Raw genomic sequence first — 20,131 nt, forward strand, 5'->3', positions numbered from 1 at the left:
TCACAAGTCATACAACCTATAAACCATATCTGTAATTGTCTGAGAACAAACTGAGTCATCAGCTAAGAGTCTCTTTTAATTTCATTCATCTACATTGATGATTTTAATATTTATTCTTATCTTCAGATTGTGAATAGAGTGTGTCATATCTAGGAAAGTTCAACTGTAATCTTCAGTGTGTTTCTTAAAATTTCAGCCAAACACTATTTTTTTCTCAAAATTTCATTTTCAATACCATGCTCTCATTACACATACCTTAACAATTTTGCTGTAATTTCCTTGCAAACAGCGCTGACTTTGTCAAAGCATGGTAGGGAGCAGTTGTAGTGAAATCTTTGAAAGGAAATTAAAAGCATCTTATATATCCATCCTGTTGTATCCTATCCTAACATCCCAGCAGTGTAAAGAAATGGAGCCACATGTCTGAATCAAGTTGGCACTTAGCTACTTCTATGCCCTACATGGAGCTCCTAGGCAAGTAAGCCTGGAAATGGGAGGTCAAGCATTCTGTGTCCTAATGCTCCCGGGCAGTCCACTGACCACAGCGCACTGCTTTAGACACATCCCTATGCCTTCATTGCTTCAGTCATGGCCTGAAATTCTGTGCCTAATAGTCTCCATTTTCACACCAAAGAGAAGGCTAACCTTTAAGAGACAGAAAGAACGGCAGCAATTTGCAATCTTCTCCCCTGTGTACATGTACAATAATGTTTTCTAGAAAACAATAAGCGTATTGAGCTGGATGTGGCAGCATGTGCCTGAATGTCAGCATTTCGGAGGCAGAGTCAGGCAGAAATTTACAAGTTCAAGGCTGGCCTGTTCAATACTAATCAGCTCTAGGATACTCAGGGCTTCCATAATGAGGACTTCTTTCAGAAACAATCAAAAAACATGGATCTATCATGTTTTGCTTAAAATATATGTCATGGACAACTTTGTTGCTTTTACATGTCTTAACTTATTTATTATTCAGTGTTAAAATACTGCTATTATATATATATATGTATATATATATATATATATATGGCTATTTATTATGCAACTACTGCTATTACACAGATCTTACCGTGAAGGAACCTGAAGCACAGAGAAGCACATTGGCAGAAAGTTCACAGCTACATCACAGAGCCAGAACTTGGAGTGGGTTAATCCTGATCTAGATTCCATGTTGTTGTTTGAGCTAAGCTGTAATTCGAATAGTCTCAGGTTAGTCTTTGAAAAAGTATCTGTGGTGGCAAGCATTCACTCACAATGTAGCGATGTCACTGACTCTGATCTATAGTGGCTGGAAAGTAGTGTGTGGAGCAGACACAGTCGGGGTGACAGGAACCAGCTACTAACTTGTGGGATGTTGTGGGAACTGAGTTTCAGTTTCCACAAGTGGGAATTCTTGAAGGCTTTGAAGACAATGCTATGGCCGGTCTTAGTTTAAATGTTTCTCTGGCTGCTTCACAGATCACTGCAGGAGTTAGGGGATCTACACTCTTCTTGCCTTCACAGAGTGCGTAGTCTTGAACAGTCTCTGACATTCTGGCTTGTGCACTAGTTATGAGCTGCAACATTTTTCAACAAGAAAAAATTTCTAGAAACACAATGACCAGAATTTCAAAATCACAGACCTGAGAATCTGGAATGTCTCTGGCAGAGCTTGCTCACCTGTGTTGTATTCTGCAACTTTTCCTGTACTCTTTGTTCTGAACACATCACATGTACTGTGCATTGCAACATAACACCTAATGCTAAGAAAACACCTTGCTCAGGCTCAAGAGCATTGCATGCTGTGAACTGCTCTTATGAAAATATGATCTTTTAATTATAGAAAACAAAGACTTCTAACTTTCTCTTATTGTCATGTCTCAGCCTGTAAGTATGAAACTAGTATATCTTTGGATTTTAGTTGTGTTTGAATATTTTCTTTGAAACATTATTCTTTGCCAGGCTGTGGTGGTGCATGTCTTTAACCCTAGCACCTGGGAGCCAGAGGCAGGTGGATCTCTGTGAGTTCAAGAGTCTACAGAGCGAGATCCAGGATAGCCAGGGTTACACAGAGAAACCCTGTCTCGAAAACAAAAAAAAAGGGGGGGGGATTGCTCTTTGTTAATGAATTTTGGTTTGGCATCAGGAAAAATACTCTAAAATGGCTCATCACGAATTGTGACTATTTTCTGTTGTTGAGTACTATGCAGAAAGTAGAACTGGCTATATGGGTATGCATTCCTGAAAGCAGAGAATGATTTCAGCTGACTGTAATGGAAGCTTTGGTTTCTTTCAAAACTCAGTTATGTTATATAAATATGTTTCTGTTTTAATCGAAAGTGTGGTATTTTAGTTTAGGATTTAGTTTGTCCATAGCTGATAATTGCCCTGTGTGGGGCGTGGTCTTTGGCAGCTTGTCATGGCCTGCCTGCCTTGTGCTGCACGAAGAGGGGTGTGGTCTCAGATTCTGAGAGTCTGGAGAGAGAAGGTGTGGCATGTGGAGAGTGGCAGTGTGGAGAGACCAAAGATGGGGTGTAGCAACTTGGACTGGGGAGAAACATTTAGCTTTAAAATAACCCATCAACCCTGAACAGCTGGGAGAAGTAAAGGTGTCTAAACTCCCTTTCTCTGCTAACCTACTTTCTTCTACCTAGGGTTGGGGGCATGTTGGAAGGGAGAGATATTAAGGAACCCCAAATAAAACATAGTTTAAAAGTGCTGACTCACTTTGCAGAACTAACTTTGCATCCATTCTTTCATGTTGGCCATACTTCACTTGAGAACTAACAGCTACTAAGTCTTTATTACATGTGAAACACAATCTGTAGTGGTTCAATTTTAGGAATCATTATGTCCTTTGAGGTGTTCACTATTATGAGACTACCCATTTTACTGAAGAGATCGCTTAAGAGACAGAGTATAAGTTCTATGAAGGAGACAGAAAGAATGTGAGAAGAGACTTGAAAAGCAGAAAGTTATTAGTGTGAACAGCCCAGGAAGACTGCTCTGAGGAAACAGCCCACTTTAAAAGCAACCAAAAATTACTGAAAGGGGAAGTAGAAGAACATCCCAGACTGAAAGAAAGATCAACTATCCAAACAAATACTCATCCTGAAGGAAGGCCTGCTTGGCAAGTGTGAGCAGGAGACACGGTGGCAACAGATAGGGCATCTGAGTAGGTCCCAGGCTTCCCTGCGAACTTGTAAAGTTCTTCTGAGTATAACACAAATCCCAGGACCCCTTTTCAACTGTTCCTACCTGTCTGAATTTGTGATTACTTACCACCCACTTCTCACCGTCATGGACTTCATTGGGAAGAGGTCCATATCTCTGTCCACATGGCCTACAGGAGGCCATTCACCAGCTTCTCCTATGCACCCTGCTATTCCTTCCCAGTCTGTCTTTCTAGCTATACAATAGGGAACTCTTAACTTCTCACCGAGGTCCACCCCTACTGGTTCTCTGCTGGTTCCCAATCATACAGATCTCTTCAGGTATCAGCACATTTTCCTAGGCTGACTTTGTTACTTAGACAGAGTCTACTCAGTTCAAGATTATTCATGCCCTCCACTTCAACACAGAGGGAGGATTTCCATAGTTTTTGCAGTTAAAAAAAAAATCTACATAGCCCAATTTGTTCCCACTGGGTCCTTTATGCTTTTTCTCTTAAGCACTTAACACAAATTTCTAATTGTTTAATTGTTAATTCATGTATACAGTATTTTAAAGTATCTATCATCTATCTATCAGTTATATATCATCTATCTAATCATCTCTCTACCATCTATGTATCTATTATCTATCATGATTATCTATCATGTATCTATCTTTGTATCTATTTATCATGTATATCTATCTCTCATCTATCAGCTCTCTATCATCCATCTATGATCTATCTACTCTTCCTATTATCTATATATCTCCTATCTATCTATCATAGGTCATCTATCATCTACCTATAATCTATATCCATCATCTACCTATCTATCATCTATTTATCATCTATCCATTATCAATCTATCATCTATCTGATCTTTCTACCATCTATCTATCTAATCTATTTTTGTATATCTATCATTTGTAGTAAAAGAAACTATCATTTGTATTTTGCAAGGGTTGAGTCTACACGTCACATGTATGTGGCTTTTTGGATACCGAGTGTCACTCCCAACTTATAGCACATAATAGGATCTCAACCATCTTTCTAGACTTATTAGATTTAAATTCTCAGACTATTGAAATGACATTGTGATATGACAAAGAAATCTCAGTCCAGGGAGGACAAGAGAAGCTAGGCAGCAGGGTGGGAATGGTCATAATATAAAACTATGTAAACATAATAAAAATGTAGTATAAAAGCATATTTGGTGTGCTAAAAGCAATTCAGGAGCTTTAATAAGAAGTGAGGGGACCAGGGAAATGGTTCAGCAGGTAAAATCACTTGCCACCCGAGCCAAATGCTCTGAGTTTGAACCCTAGCACTTGTGGAAGAACTGGATGTCGTGGGATATGCTTGTAGTCCTTCCATTCCTAATGGGAGATGGGAGAGAGATAATAAATCACCTGGTGGTCCCAGGCAATCTAGCCTGGAGTGCGCAGAAGCAGACAAAAGAAGAAGACAAAAGACAGTCAATGATTTAACAAGGTGGAAGGTGAGCTCTAACTCCTGAAATTTCTCCTTTCATCTCCCACACTAGTGTTGGCACCCCAGTCTAAGATCCCCCACCTAATGTAATAGAAAAGTGAAAAAGAAAAAAAGCAGTTCCTTTTCAAAAAGGAATGGAAAATTGGTGCACCTTGAGCTTTTAAATAATGCATTCAGTGTTTGATTAAAGTTTGTTTTCACATAGCATTTTAACAATTATTATTTCCAGCAGTTTTATAAGCTCAAATTATTTCAGTTTTGGAATAATTAAAGGAGCATGGAGAACCCCTAAATAACCCATGTCAGAGAGGAAGTAATTGACTTTAAAAAGCTAAAACCGAAGCTCACAACTATTGCAACAGTCTCATTTTTATTCAGCCCACCGTTCCTTATGGGTTTCCAATTTAAGTCTCCTGACAACAAAACACATTAAGGGGCTTCATATTTAAATCATATAAATTAAACAGCATTTCTAATTATTACATCTTGGTTTAATTTCTTTCCTCATGCTCATACATAAAATGCCATCTATTTAAAATATTTTTATTTATCAAGTAATGAATGCAAATATTTTTAAAAGTCACATAGTACTAAATACAAGCACTACAAATCAACAGCACATCTCTTGTTCTTGTACTCCTCAGCCCTCTCCATCTCTTCAAGCTAATTTGCTCAGAGCTTCTACATCTTGTTATCTCTTGCATTTTGCATAATGTATGTAAATAGTTCCTGTTGGTTCTACCAGTCTGAAATATTGTCTTTTGACTTCTATCATAGTATACAAGATTTTCACTTTTCAGCACTTGAGTGCCTTTTACCTTCATTTTTTTTCTTACTGTACTGAGGTTGATGGGTTCATTCCTATTCAGGGTTTATGTTCTACTCTGCTGGCCTGATGCACAGCTAAGCCCTGTGCTATGCTATGCACAGTTCCTTCATCATATGCTTTGTTTTGACTTCTTTTATTGGTTCCATTTCTTAGCATGCACTGCTAGCCTTTTCAGAGCTTCAAATTGTCTCTCTGCCTAGTATATGCGAACACATCTAGTCATTCTTCCACCCTTGAAGATACCTCTACAGACACTCCACTTTCCTAGTGGTACTGAATTCTCTTGTCTATCAATGAACTTCTCATTTGGCAATTTGATTCTTCAGCCATCAGGAAGGAAGGGTCTGATCTTGAAAAGGTCTTCCTTCAGCTTTTGGTAGTCAACTTTAAGATTCAACATCCTCCAGGTGACCAACTAAATCCAACCTCCCCCGATTGCCTCTCCTTTTACTTACACCACACGTACTAATTACATTTTTAGTAGTACTTCTGGTATAAAAGCATCCAATCCTTCACCTTTATCCAAAACCCTCGAATATATATTTATGTATCACTATAATGTGGCCCATGAGCTCAGTGCTCCAACCACAGACATGTTCTCAGTAGTTAGTTCTACACAGGAGCATGGCTTCTTCAGACAGCTGGGACTCTCTGCCTGAGGGTTCTGTTTTTTTTCTCATGTCTTTGATTGTGGAAATGTGGTCTGGCCAGAAAGTCAGTTGCATCCCCAACATATCTTTTTATGTATGCATAAGTATACCCTAACCCAAAATTCTGAAATATGAAGTACTTTTCAGACAATGAAAAGTAATCTGTATAACTTAAACAATGTATCTTTGGCCTTGGTTGGTTTCAGAAGCACCATTTTGTTTAAATTTTCCATAGCATAAAAACAATATTGGAGCAGGTGATCTCCATCACAAATATACACTAAATCCCAATTGGGTAAAAACAAAATGTGTTCTTCATCAACAATCTGGGTTGCTCTCCAAAAGCTCCATAATGAGGAAAACACTTTGGACTCCATTGCGATGGATACATGTCCTAGGAAAGGTAAACAACACCCTCAGAGCATTCCAAAATTATACAGCTCAAAATCCACACAGGAAAACGGAATCAGCTTATCAATTTGATTCTCTGTTTACTTTTTAAATCGTCAAAAAGATGAATCTTTGTAAAATGCTGTTCCAACATATGTATATTGTAAAGAAATATCTAGACAGCAGCTCTAAATATTGAAGTAATCTTGACTTTTGAATGGTTCAGCAGTAATCCACAAGAGCACTTTTCCTCTCTCAGCAGTGATATTGACAATGATTTAACTCTGTGTTTTTTCTCTACCCAAACGAAGCAGAGGCCAATTTGTTTTGTATTTTCTTTCTTTTTTCTAATATTTTCCATGTAAGACAACTCTTTCTATTTTGCCCTCCACCCAATTACCATAGATGCATTCCCTCCAAAAGTTTGTACCAAAAGTTGAAAAAGATGTACTGAAAGTTGAAACATGGTTTAAAGAGTCTCTGAGAGCTACTCAGGAAACACCACCAGAAAGTGTCATATCCCAAACACTTGTAATAAGGGGACTAAAGTCAGGTGTTGAGGAAGACTCTTGGGCAGCTATTTCCTATTAACTAAAATATTCCTTCTTAGACACAAAAGGGAGTCTCATAAAAGCTGGAAAACAAACCCAGTTTGAAAGCCTACAAAAGATAAATTCACAAGATTCATAAGTCCATTCTCAAGCAGTAGCAACTGCCAGGGAGAGTTCTATTCATTGGTCTCGCTCTTTGTCAGTGCTGTTTCCATTTTAAGCAGGACACTATGATTCTTCTGGGGGGTTAGAAGATGTATATAAGGTTCTAAAAATGAGCTGGAAGTTTAGGGTTATAAACTTCTTATGTAAATCATGAAGATGTTATTTTAGACCAAATAGGATTTAAAATAAGAGCTAATTTAGTCTTGCATTTTTCATACCAATGGCATCTTATATCTCTATTTCTGTATATTTCAATCTCCAAATGATTTTCTACTGCACAATTTCAGCTATTTCTTCCCAGCTTACTTATGTTGGATTTATCAGACATACTCACTTTGCACATATGACTACAGGTAATTGTAATATGAAAATCACTTTAAAAATGGCTGTGATTTACTTACTATTGTCTTTAGCTTTATTCAGCAAAGTAGAGAAAAAAGGGGATGGGAGATGGGCAAGAGATCAGGGAGAGGAGAGAAAGAAGACATCTTCTAAAACATCAGTAAAATATACTATGCAGAACAATGTGTTAAATTTGGGGTATATGGCTATAAAGTGGAAGTTTCTTATTTTGTAGCAGCATCTTGTGGGCACAGGAGTTGGCAATGATAAAAATGTCCAAAGTCACAAATACAGTGTATAGTTAGTCATAGGTGCTGTTATTTGCCTCAAAAAATAGGCTTTTATTTTGCCTTTATTTTCTTTAACCACACTCAAAATTAGAGAAGAGAGACAAAACCCAGCAGGAAAATAGAACAAAAAGCCCACAGAGTCAAAGACATGTTCAACTAGCCAGCTGAATTCATTGCACATTTCAACCACAGAAATATTTTCAGGTGATTCTGTTGTTTGACAAAATGTGGGAACCACAGGATCTACAACGCTTGCAAGCAAAACTCAACAGCTCTAATAATAGTTACAGAAGTGAAAGCTAATTTAGATAAAATAAGACATTGACTCAAGTCCTCTGAGAAAAGATTTTTGAAAGCAAAGTTTACAAAACTCTGGCTTGCCTTTTGGGAAATTATAGCCCTTTCAGCACCTTGATTTTTTTCTTGATTTCTTCATTGTTAGAAAAATCCCCATTTAGTGTTTCTCCCTTGCTTAAGATCATTAATTATGAAGCCCCCCTTTTCATTATTTTCTTCTGTACAGTGGCTAAACAGCTATTGGCTTTTGGCTAGATGTTGTTACTTTGAGTTCTTCACACAAGGGAGATACAGGGGCAGTAGTCGGGCACTGCTGGGCTCTGTCTTCTCAGTCAGAGCATAGTCATGGACCCCAAAGGCCGCAGGCAAAGATATTACCTTACAAACCATAGCCTAAGCAGGCTCTATGTTAAACAAACATACCCTCATACTCTATATTGCTATCTCTTGCTTTTATGTTACTTTTAATATTCGTCAGCTTGCTTATGCCTCATATGATTAAAACGGTAACAGATAATGGCGTGAGAGATGTTTCACCAGTTAATAGTGCTTACTGCTTTTGCCAAAGACCAAAGTTCAGTTTACAACACCCACATGGGGTGACTACAAACACCTGCAATTTCCTTTTCCAGGTATCTGACAGTTCTTTGATGTTCTTTTGGCACCTGCACACACATGGCATACATTCACACACAGCTAAATTAAATCTTTATGAAAAAGAAAGCTAAGAGGTCATTTCCATGTTTACATTATTTTCAGAAACTGCAGGATGGCCTTCCTGCAGGTAATGACAGTCCATATTTTGACCTCATATTTAAATCATGTTTATAGATACTATGCTTGTTTTATTTATTAATTTTAATTTTATTATATATATTAATTAGTTTATACAATTTGTTTCCCAGCTGTACTCCCTCCCTTATTCCCTCCCAATCCTTCTCTCCCTCCCTCATCTCCTCCCATGCCCCTCTCCAAGTCCACTGATTGGGGAGGTCCTCCTCCTCCTTCCCTTCCATCTGACCCTAGCTTATCACTTTCTCATCAGGACTTGCTGCATTGTCTTCCTCTGTGGACTTGTAAGGCTGGGAGCCCCTCAGGGGGAGGTGATCAAAGAGCTAGCCACTGAGTTCATGTCTGAGACAGTCCCTGTTCCCCTTACTAGGGAACTCATTTGGAGACTGAGCTGCCATGGGCTTTATTAGTAATAGCCAGAACCTGGAAACAACCCAGATGCCCCCTCAACTGAGGAATGCATACAGAAATTGTGGTACATTTACACAATGGAATACTATTTAGTAGTTAAAAACAAGTAATCAAAAACAAGTAATTAAAAAAGCAGGCAAATGGTGGGATCCAGGAAAGATCATCCTGAGTGAGGTGTCCCAGAAGCAGAAAGACACACATAGTATATACTCACTTATAAATGGATATTAGACATATAATATAGGATAAACATACTAAAATCTGTACACATAAAGAAGCTAAGCAAGAAGGAGGACCCAGAGTAAGATGATCAATCCTCACTCAGAAAGGCAAATGGGATAGACATCGGAAGAGGGAGAAAACAGGAAACAGGACAGGAGTGTACCACAGAGGGCCTCTGAAAGACTCTACCCAACAGTGTTTCAAAGTAGATGCCCAATTTGGGCAGAGTGTAAGGACCTTATGAAAGAAGGGGGAGATAGAAACACCTGGAGGGGACAGGAGCTCTACAAGAACAGCAACAGAACCAAAAACTCTGGGCCCAAGGGTCTTTTCTGAGACTGATACTCCAACCAAAGACCATGCAAGAGATAACTAACCTAGAACCCCTGCACAAATACTGTTTATTAAATGAATCAAATATGAAGATTATTATGACATTTATGATGATGGTGATGATTTTCAACCTAATTGAAAACAAATAAGGCAAATAATCCTGACTATAAAATTAAAATAAATGTTTTGTTCTCTTTCTTCTTGAGGAAATAACTCTCCTTGAAGAAATAATCTTTTTTTTTTTAATTTTATTTTTCTTTTTAGTTACATTTTGTTAACTCTGTGTCCCAGCTGTATCCCGCTCCTTCATTCCCTTTCCAACCCCACATTCCCTCCCTGGCCTCTTCCCCACCCCTTTCCACATCCACTGATAGGGGAGGACCTCCTCCCCTTTCATTTGACCCTGTTTTATCAGGTATCTTCAGGGCTGGCTGCAAAGTACTCCTCTGTGGCCTAACAGGACTGCTCCTCCCCTGGGGAGGTGGGGAGGTCAAAGAGCCTGCCCTTGAGATCCTGTTAGAAATAGTCCTTGTTCCCCTTACTTTGGAAAACTACTTGGTTACTGAGCTACCATGGGCCACATCCAAGCAGAAGTTCTGGGTTATATCCAGAGATGGTCCTTGGTTGAGTGTCAGTCTCAGAAAAGACCCTCTGCCTGGATATATTTGGTCCTTGTAGAGCTCCTATCCTTTCCATATCATACTAACTCCCCTTCTTTCATATGATTCCCTGCACTCTGCCGAGGGTTTGGTTATGAGTCTTAGTGTCTGCTTTGAAACATTGCTAGTTAGAGTCTTTCAGATGCCTTTTTCGGTAGACTCTTGTCATACATTCAATGCTCATCCCATTTGTCTTTCTAAATGAGGATTGGTCATCTTACCCCGTGTCTGCTCTCTTGATTATCTTTTTCAGGTGTATAGATTTCATTATGTTTATCATATCTTGTAGGTCTATATAAGTGAGTATATACCATGTTTGTCTTTCTCCTTCTGGGATACTTCACTCAGAATGATCTTTTCTAGATCCCACCATTTGCCTGCAAATTTCTTGATTTCCTCCTTTTTGATTGCTGAGTAGTATTACATTGTGTAAAAATACCACAATTTCTGTATCCATTCCTCCGTTGATGGACAGCTGGGTTCTTTCCAGGTTCTGGTTATTACAAATAAAGCTGCTACAAACATGGTTGAACAAATGTCCTTGTTGTGTACTTGAGCAAATTTTGGGTATATACCTAGGAGTGGTATAGCTGGGTCTTGAGGTAGCACTACTCCTAATTGTCTGAGAAAGTGCCAGATTGACTTCCAAAGTGGTTATACCAGTTTACATTCCCACCAGCAATGGAGGAGGGTTCCCCTTTCTCCACAACCTCTCCAGCATGTGTTGTCACTTGAGTTTTTGATCTTGGCCATTCTGATGGGTGTAAGGTGAAATCTCAGGGTCATTTTGATTTGTATTTCCCTAATGGCTAATGAGGTTGAGCATTTCTTTAAGTGTTTCTCTGCCATTCGATGTTCCTCTTTCAAGAATTCTCTGTTTAGCTCTGTTCCCCATTTTTTAATTGGGTTACTTGGTTTGTTGCTTTTCTGCTGCTTTAGTTCTTTATATATACTGGATATTAGCCCTCTGTCAGATAAAGGGTTAGTGAAGATTCTTTCCCAATCTGTAGGCAGTCGTTTTGTTTTGATGACGGTGTCTTTTGCTTTACAGAAGCTTTTCAGTTTCATGAGGTCCCATTTATTGATTGTTGCTCTTAGAGCCTGTGCTGTTGGTGTTCTGTTCAGGAAGTTGTCTCCTGTGCCAATGAGTTCTAGGCTGTTCCCCACTTTTTTTTTCCAACTGATTTAGAGTATCTGGTTTTATGTTGAGGTCCTTGATCCACTTCGACTTTAGTTTTGTGCAGGGAGATAAATATGGATCTATTTTCATTTTTCTGCATGTAGACATCCAGTTGGTCCAGCACCATTTGTTGAAGATGCTGTCTTTTTTCCATTGAATGGATGTGGCTTCTTTGTCAAATATCAAGTATTCATAGGTGTGTGGGTGTATTTCTGGGTCTTCTATGCAGTTCCATTGATCCTCCTTTCTGTTTCTATGCCAATACCATGCAGTTTTTATTACTGTTGCCCTGTAGTACAGCTTGAGATGATTGGGGATGGAGATACCTCCAGATGATCTGTTGTCGTACAGGATCATTTTGGAGATTCTGGGTATTTTGTTTCTCCATATGAAGCTGAGAATCTTTTTTTCAAGGTCTGTATAGAATTGAGTTGGTATTTTGATGGGAATTGCATTGAATCTGTAGATTGCTTTTGGCAGGATGGCCATTTTCACAATGTTAATCCTACCAATCCATGAGCATGGGAGATCTTTCCATCTTCTGAGATCTTTGATTTCTTTCTTCAGAGACTTGAAGTTTTTCTCAAACAGGTCTTTCACTTCCTTGGTTATAGTCACACCAAGGTACTTTATGTTATTAGTGGCTATTGTGAAAGGTGTTGTTTCCCTAATTTCTTTCTCAGCCTTTTTGTCTTTGGTATACAGGAGGGCTTCTGATTTTTTTGAGTTGATTTTGTATCCTGCCACTTTGCTGAAGGTGTTTATCAGCTGAAGGAGTTCTCTGGTTGAATTTTTGGGGTAGCTCATGTATACTATCATATCATCTGCAAATCTTTGTTGGCTTGCTTTTGGGACCACAGGACCTCTGAGATCATTGTTTCCTAAGATCTTTCTCTTTTTATCCCTTCTATGTTTCAGATTCTTCTGATTTGTTAGTTTCCTCACCTCGTTGAGACTACAAAATCTTATGTGATCAAATGTGCATTGATAAACTTTATGAAGTTGCTACATGGAAAAGGTTGGAGGAGAGTCTGCAGTTGGGTCAAGTCGGTACAAGGTTAATGTAATTCTTGCATAAACTAATGATACATGATCCTACAGTGTGATAACAAATGAAGTTGGATAGGAACAGAAGAGAGACACAGAATTAAGCTGCCTGGAAGCAGCTTTACTGATTTGGAGTTGGTGAGTGAAGAGAAAGGAGATGTCAAGGGTGTCCGGTTTCTAGCGAGGGACATCTGCTCACCACAGTGACCTTGCATGGGACACAGCAGGACCATCAGCTTCAGGGAATAATGATAAAAGTTAGACTTGGGGCTTGGAAAATCAACATTTCTTTGGCATATTTTCTCTTAGAAGTTTTAGGCCACTGAGAGGAATAATTTTTATCCAGCCTGTGCCTGAAGCCTACCTTATCACATGTCTGGGAATCTGAACTACAAAGGAATTCAAGATTCAGTTTGGTGAGCAACATTGTTCATTTTTCTGGAAGGCCTCTTGAAATGACACTGTATATCATAAATAAAACTATCTTTGAAAACATTTTTACACAGAGATATTTCCTTGAATTTCAGTTCTCCATATCAATCTCTAATGTTTTCTGTAGTTCTATAAAAAACTTTAAAAATACATTTTCCCCAATTACCACCCTACAAAACAATAAAAAACTCTACATCTTTTATTCACAGACAGAGAAAGGATTGGTCTTGAGTGATTTCAGTGTTGCCTACCACAATACATCTCAATTTTACCTACTAAGCACATAATATTCTTAGTATAAATTATATACATATATCATGTACTTCTCTATTTCTATAATGTAAAATCTTTTATGGATATGTTAAAATATATTTAAATACATGTGGGAAAGCCAAATGGATAGAATATTTGTGTTTGTGATGTTGCTGATCTTTGTATCTTCTCCTTAAAAATCACTTCTCTTTTAGTTTATCTTGTTCTGAAGCTATTTCAGTTCATTTGAAATCAGGGGATATTTCTTTCCTTGATTTGAATAATTTTGTTTCATTTTTTGTTTTCATGTGTGGCTAATTGCTTGAAATATGTTAAGCTGTGCAATCACAGTCAAGCAGGACATCCAGTCTCAAAATATGAGCTTCAAAGTTTAGTGCTGCGCATATAGAGGAGAGTGAACAAATCTGTAATCTTTTGAAACAGCTTTTGTGAACAAGCTATTAGAAAGACAGTGGTGGCACTTTTTACCATATGATCTTCAATGGTGTATGGATCCAATGGTGTAATGGATCTTCAATGGATTATATGTGACCTATTTTCAGAACTTAGGTTTGGTAGATGCTGGAAGCAGTAGCTAGAGAGTTGGATAGAAATAAAAGGCATCCAAATAGGAGACAATTAAGTTAAACTGTCCTCATCCACTGAGCACATTGTTTTATGTACTGAAAAACATGAAAGATACTCTTTTTTTTTTCAATTTTAAAATTACATTGAATTTATTATGTCAAACCTATTAGCCAGAAGGCATAGTGATGAATCCGGATCATAGGCAGTTCATAGCAAGAGAAACAACATTTATTAATTTAGGAATTGATAGACATAGGCAATTAGACATATATTTTAAATTAGCTTAATTTACTTTGAATAGATTTTTATAACCTGGAATGTTTAACATTATATAATATTATTTTGAACCAGGGTTGAATTATATATATTGTAAACTATAACTGAATTTTTTTAAGATTTCTGTTATCTTTTTTTTTTTTTTCAATGCAGGAAACTTGAACAATCATCTGACCCTGGGGAAAGCCAGCCCTCTTTAAATAGCCTCTGGGTAGCCAACCTCAGCATGCCACGTGGGCAATGCAGATAGGTCCACATACATGGAAGCAAGCCAGATCCTCAGCCTTAGCCAAATGTGGAGTTGTTCGTGACAGAGAGCACTCACCATCAGGAAGGTGGAAGGCGGAAACCAGCTCCATCTTTCAGGCGCGGCATTACGCAGCTCTCTACAGTTCCCCCTTTTTGTTTTAGACACATCAGGCAAGAGTAGAGGTCTGATCTCTGATATTAGAAATAAATTGGGACTTTGTACTGATGTTCATTTAGGTGTCATCGACCCAAAGAGCATCAGACCTGTCCGATACGAAAGATACTCTTAAAAAACATTAGAACTAATGCTTAGCTTAGGGAAGTGGTAAGATACAGAATCCACACATGCAGTGAGGTGTTTCTATCTGAAACAATCTGAAGGAGAAATTTAAAATTCCTATCTATCATAGCTATGAAAATACTTAGGAACAGACTTATCCAGAAGTTGAAAGGTTTATTCAGTGAAAGTTATATAACACAAATGAAAAAAATTGAAGAATGCCTTAGTTACTTTTCTTTGTGAAGAGACACATCACCAAGGCAATTTACGGAAATGTATTGGGACTTACATATCTAGAGGGCTAGAGTCATGGTCATCATGGCAGGGGCCATCGCAGAAGGCAGTAGCTGAGAGCTTACATGGTAGACAACAATCACAAGACTGTGAATTTAGAGAGCCATAGTTGGGAATGGTGTGAGCTTCTGGAACCGCAAAACACACCAGTAATAACATGGTTGACTAGTAAGTTCATACCTCCTAACCCTCTGAAATAGTTCCACCAACTGGAGACCAAACTTTGAACGTAATGTTATGGGAGGGCATTCTCATTCAAACCAAAGCAAAGAAGATAACAGTAAGTTGACTATGTCGTATGTGCATATATTTTAAAAATTAAGGTCTAATAAGGGGCAGATATTCTAAATATAAAATGAGCTCAAATATGTCAACGGAAAACTATACAATAACTTTATTTTAAAATTGTGCAAAATGCTTGATAAAACATTTCTCAAAATAAGACATTAAAAATGGACAAAGTTATATGTGAAACTGCTCAACAATACTAATAAGAACAGAATTAAAAATCAAAATCAGAGTGAGTCATTACTTTATTCCAGTAAGAGAGGTTAGGATACAAATATTAGAATAGAATGTTAGTGTTGCCATGTGTGTGAAGGGAGAGAGTACCCATAAACACCTTCAAAAAGGGAAAAAAAATTAGTGTAATCCTGTGAAATAAATTATGATTTGTTCTTAAAAATTTTTAAAGTTAGCATTTATGTCATAATATCATTAGTACACACACACATACATGAAGGTAATAACAGTGGTGTTGACAAGTCATCTGATTTCATTGTTGATAGCAGCAATATTCACAGACAAGATATTCAATCGATCTTAAGAGTACACAAATTCGAGAGTAAGAAGTAGCTATGACCTGTACAAAATTAATTCCTACTCAGCCATGATACTATGCATCCTTTCATTCCTACAGCATAGGTGAACCTGAACAATATCAAGGAAAGTAAGGCAGCACAGAAAAACTACTGATTGAGCTCACAAATATGAATAATCTAAGATTTGATCCTACTGAAGCAGAGCGTAGAAAAGTGGTCACTGTAGGCTCGGGAGACTAGGAAGGAGGAAGAAAGGCCAATGTTTGTTAACGGATGCCACACTGGAGTTAAACGTGCATGGGAAGTATAGTATGGTGCTCTACAGAAGAGGATTGTTAGAGATAATGCACTCTACATTTTAAACTTTACTTTTAAAAAATGAAACTCCTATTGCTAGGTAGAGTTGATAATGTTTAAAGTAATGATAGGTTAATACCTTGGTTCTACCCCTCGGCAGAGTCCTGTGTTGACACATGATTCTTACTACATAGATATTGGCAATGATAATGCTTAAATCAAAAGCCTAAAAGAGCATATTTAAGATTTTATAGTTGTTCACAAGAAATTTTAAATGTTAATTTTTTGTTGCTTTAAGTTTGGTGTTACCTTTTTAATAATATGTACATCTGAGGATTTTAACCATTAAATTAAGGCCTTGCCACCAGAGGGGAATTTTATAGCTCTTTGAATAAAGAACAACTTCCCGTACTTTAAAGTGTGAAATACTCCTGAAAACCTATTTGGGGAAGTTTTATCTTCATCCAATAGGACTACTACACAGAAAATGAGAAATTTTTCTTTAATTAGAATGACAGCGGGAATTTATGAAGACAGAATTTAATGTAATTAAAATGGACAAATCATTATTTAACAGGAGTCATGCTACATTTCTTGATGAAACACAATGAGGATCTTTAATTTCAGATGAATCAATAATTTTATTTTTATATCTCTCCTGAGCCTATTCTAATTAAAACAGAAAGGAGGATAAATTCCAGGAAGCAATCTAAACTTTCTTTGTCTGAGTTGTAATCTTTTGTGTAAGATGTTTGCTCACAAGTGTTAAACAAAAACTTGAAAAAATAATAACTTAAAAACTATTATGAACAAAGGGAAAAAAGAATATCGAATAATTAATAGAATAAAGAAATGAGGGCTAAGACTTTACAGGTAGATACAGGTGTACTAGTTATTCTACCCTCTTTACGTCTAGCTTCCATAGTGATATCATCAAAATACAAAGAAGTCATAACATATAAACCACACAGGTAATCTGAAAACATATACAACACAGAGTAAAATTGCTCAGAAGCTTCCTTCTGAGGGGTAGCACAGGTAACATCTATTTCTAAGGCTTATCCACATCAGAATTTTCATCAGCGAATCCTCGCCATATTAAAAATATTGTGTCTGGTGGGGACCTCCTTCCTGTGAGGATTTGTGTCTCATCTTATTGTAACCTTTTGGGGTGTGTTAGGTTGACGCCCCTGGGAGGCTTGCTCTTCTCTGGGGGAAGATGGTCAGGGAAATGGATCTGGGGGAGAGAGGAAGTATGTGGGAGCAAACTGAGAGGAGTAGAGAGAGGGGAAGTTGCAGTCAGGATGTATTGAATAAGAGAAGAAACAAAAATTAAAATATAAAATATTTTGGAATGCACTTTTACTACTTAATAGTTTATCTAGAATGTCTTTCATGTTAATAAATACTATATCCTTGCATGGTAAGTTGGTCAAGGCCCTCACTTCATATGGTTGTATTAACATTTATTGAGCAATCTCCTTCTTTTGGGTTTTGTTGCTTAATTCTGTGATGATATTTTAGCAGAGAAATTTTAATTCAGAACATGGCTGCTCTGGCAAGTGATAGCATCCAGAGACTTAGGTCTGTGTGGTCTGGTGGAAATACAAACACACAGGAGACAGAGGCAAGCAGATCTGAGTTCAAGGCTATCCTGGTACAGAGCAAGTTTCAGGTAAAGAAAAGCTTGTGTCCAAGTGCAGTGGTACATGCCTTTAATCCCAAACAATGAAGTTAAAGTTAGTTGACAGAAGGAAGCACCCACGTTTGAAAATGATGTTTAATTGAGTGGCAGAAAAAGTGATGAAGCAGGGAAAGATTTGACAGAATAGGATACATTCAATTCTCATGAGAAAAGAGAGAAAGGGAAGCTTCTTAACGGGCAATGCAGAGAGGAGGCAGTTTTATCAGGACAGTAATAGAGAGACAGGCTACCACTGAAGGCCAAATGAGCCAGAGAATGAGAAGAAGCCAGGAGATTAGAAAAGATTGCTGGAGGTAGTTTGATGCCAAGCAGAGCAATTCAGGGGCTAAGAAAGGAGCCAGATTGAACACGTCACCTGGGAGAGGAATTTGAGCCAGAACTGCTGCGTTGAACCAGCCAGCCCAGAGCTCGCAAAGAACTAGAAAAAAGAACTATTAAGCACCAAGTCTCAGAGGCTGAAAACATTCTAAGCCTAGGTTAGATGGTACAGGGGCTAGAAGTTTCCAAGCCTAGGCCTAGGTTAGCAGACAGAGGCAGTAAGCCTCCAAGACGAGAGTTACGTTAGGCCAATAAATGTTCCTTTTACAGTTGAAAAATCAGAATTATATGTGTGTGCGTTGGCTACAACAAAATATTTTGAGATGTATCTGTATGACATATACATGTATGTGTGATTTCTATGACAATTAACTAATCAACATAGCTACTGCCTCATTTATATAACTTTATGGCAACACATTAAAAATACTGTTAATAAATTTGAAATATATAATATGTTATTATAGAACTTGTTTCTCATGCTCTGCAACAGATATTTAAATTTCTTTCTCCTATTTCAAATTTATGCCCTTTGACCAACAAACTTTGCTGGTTTTTTCAATTAAAGAACAGAAGTTTTACTCTGGTCATTTTCTCATTGTTCATGGTAGATTTAAACTGTAAAATGTGCATTACAGTTGGATGGCAAATTCCTCAGCTTTGAGTCTCCTAATTGTGCATACATTTAAGATTAGATCCTTAGTTTATTAAGCAGACAAAACATACATAAAGCAGTTGCATTAAACTGTACAAAAATGAAATATTATTAATTTTGTTCTATCCCATAATATAGAGGAAAAAGTCTTGCTTGATGAGAAATACAATGTCAGTGTGCCATTTGAAGGGATAGAAATTATAATTCATCACTGAAATTATGCCTTGTGCCTGAGAAATAGATTTAGCTGTTATTCAGTGAATGCTGCTGTTCTCTCATGGTGAAGAATATGAGAATGGGAAAACTTGAAGCCTAGAAATTATTTCTTTCCTTTTGCTACTAATTTTGAGTGAGGAGTTGACTAAGTATATATGGACCAGTTGCTTCCTATGCATGGCTTCTTTTAATTCTCGTGATACCCTTGTGAGCTGTATACTGATATATATTTGGTTTGTTTATTTTTTGGAGAAAGACTTGCAGGTGGGTTGCCTCAGCAAACAGCCTGAATCAGTCACTACAAAGAGACTGGGAATCTAACTAGCAACATGTTCTTCTCCTAATTTCATGGTCTGTTGATTAGGTTTGTTTTTTTGTGCATCAGACAATATTATATAGAATTATATATAATTTCTCCTCCTGTCATGATGTGGTGATTTGAATAAATGTCTATAGAGGCTCAGTATTTGGACACTTGACCCCGAGTTGATGGCACTGCTTGGGGAGGTGATGTCATCTTGCTGGCACAAGTACCTCATTTGAGGTAGGGTTTAGGTCTTCACAGTATAACCCCATGCCAAAATCTCTCTCTCTCTCTTTTTCTCTCTCTCATCTTTCTCTGTCTCTGTCTTTCTTTTGACCATGACAGCATCTAGAGAACTGATTGCTCAGCTTCCTGATCCTATACCATGACTACTCCTTGCTGGCATGCCTCCTTCCCATGATGTAGCCTTATACCTCTGTAACTAGAAGCCAAAATAAACTTTTTTTTTCATATGTTGTCATGGTTATGGTGCTTTATCATTGTACCAGAAAAGTAATCAATACATAAAATTTGTCTTGTGGTAATTCAGTCAAGGATGATTACTTTTTAGTAATTTTATCCCTTACATTACATTATTTCTACACAATTATCTAAAAGTAGTGAAATATGCTAATGTATGACTCAGATGCAGACAAAAATTGCAC

This window comes from Meriones unguiculatus, chromosome 17, assembly GCF_030254825.1.
Source record: "Meriones unguiculatus strain TT.TT164.6M chromosome 17, Bangor_MerUng_6.1, whole genome shotgun sequence".
Lineage (NCBI taxonomy): Eukaryota > Metazoa > Chordata > Mammalia > Rodentia > Muridae > Meriones > Meriones unguiculatus.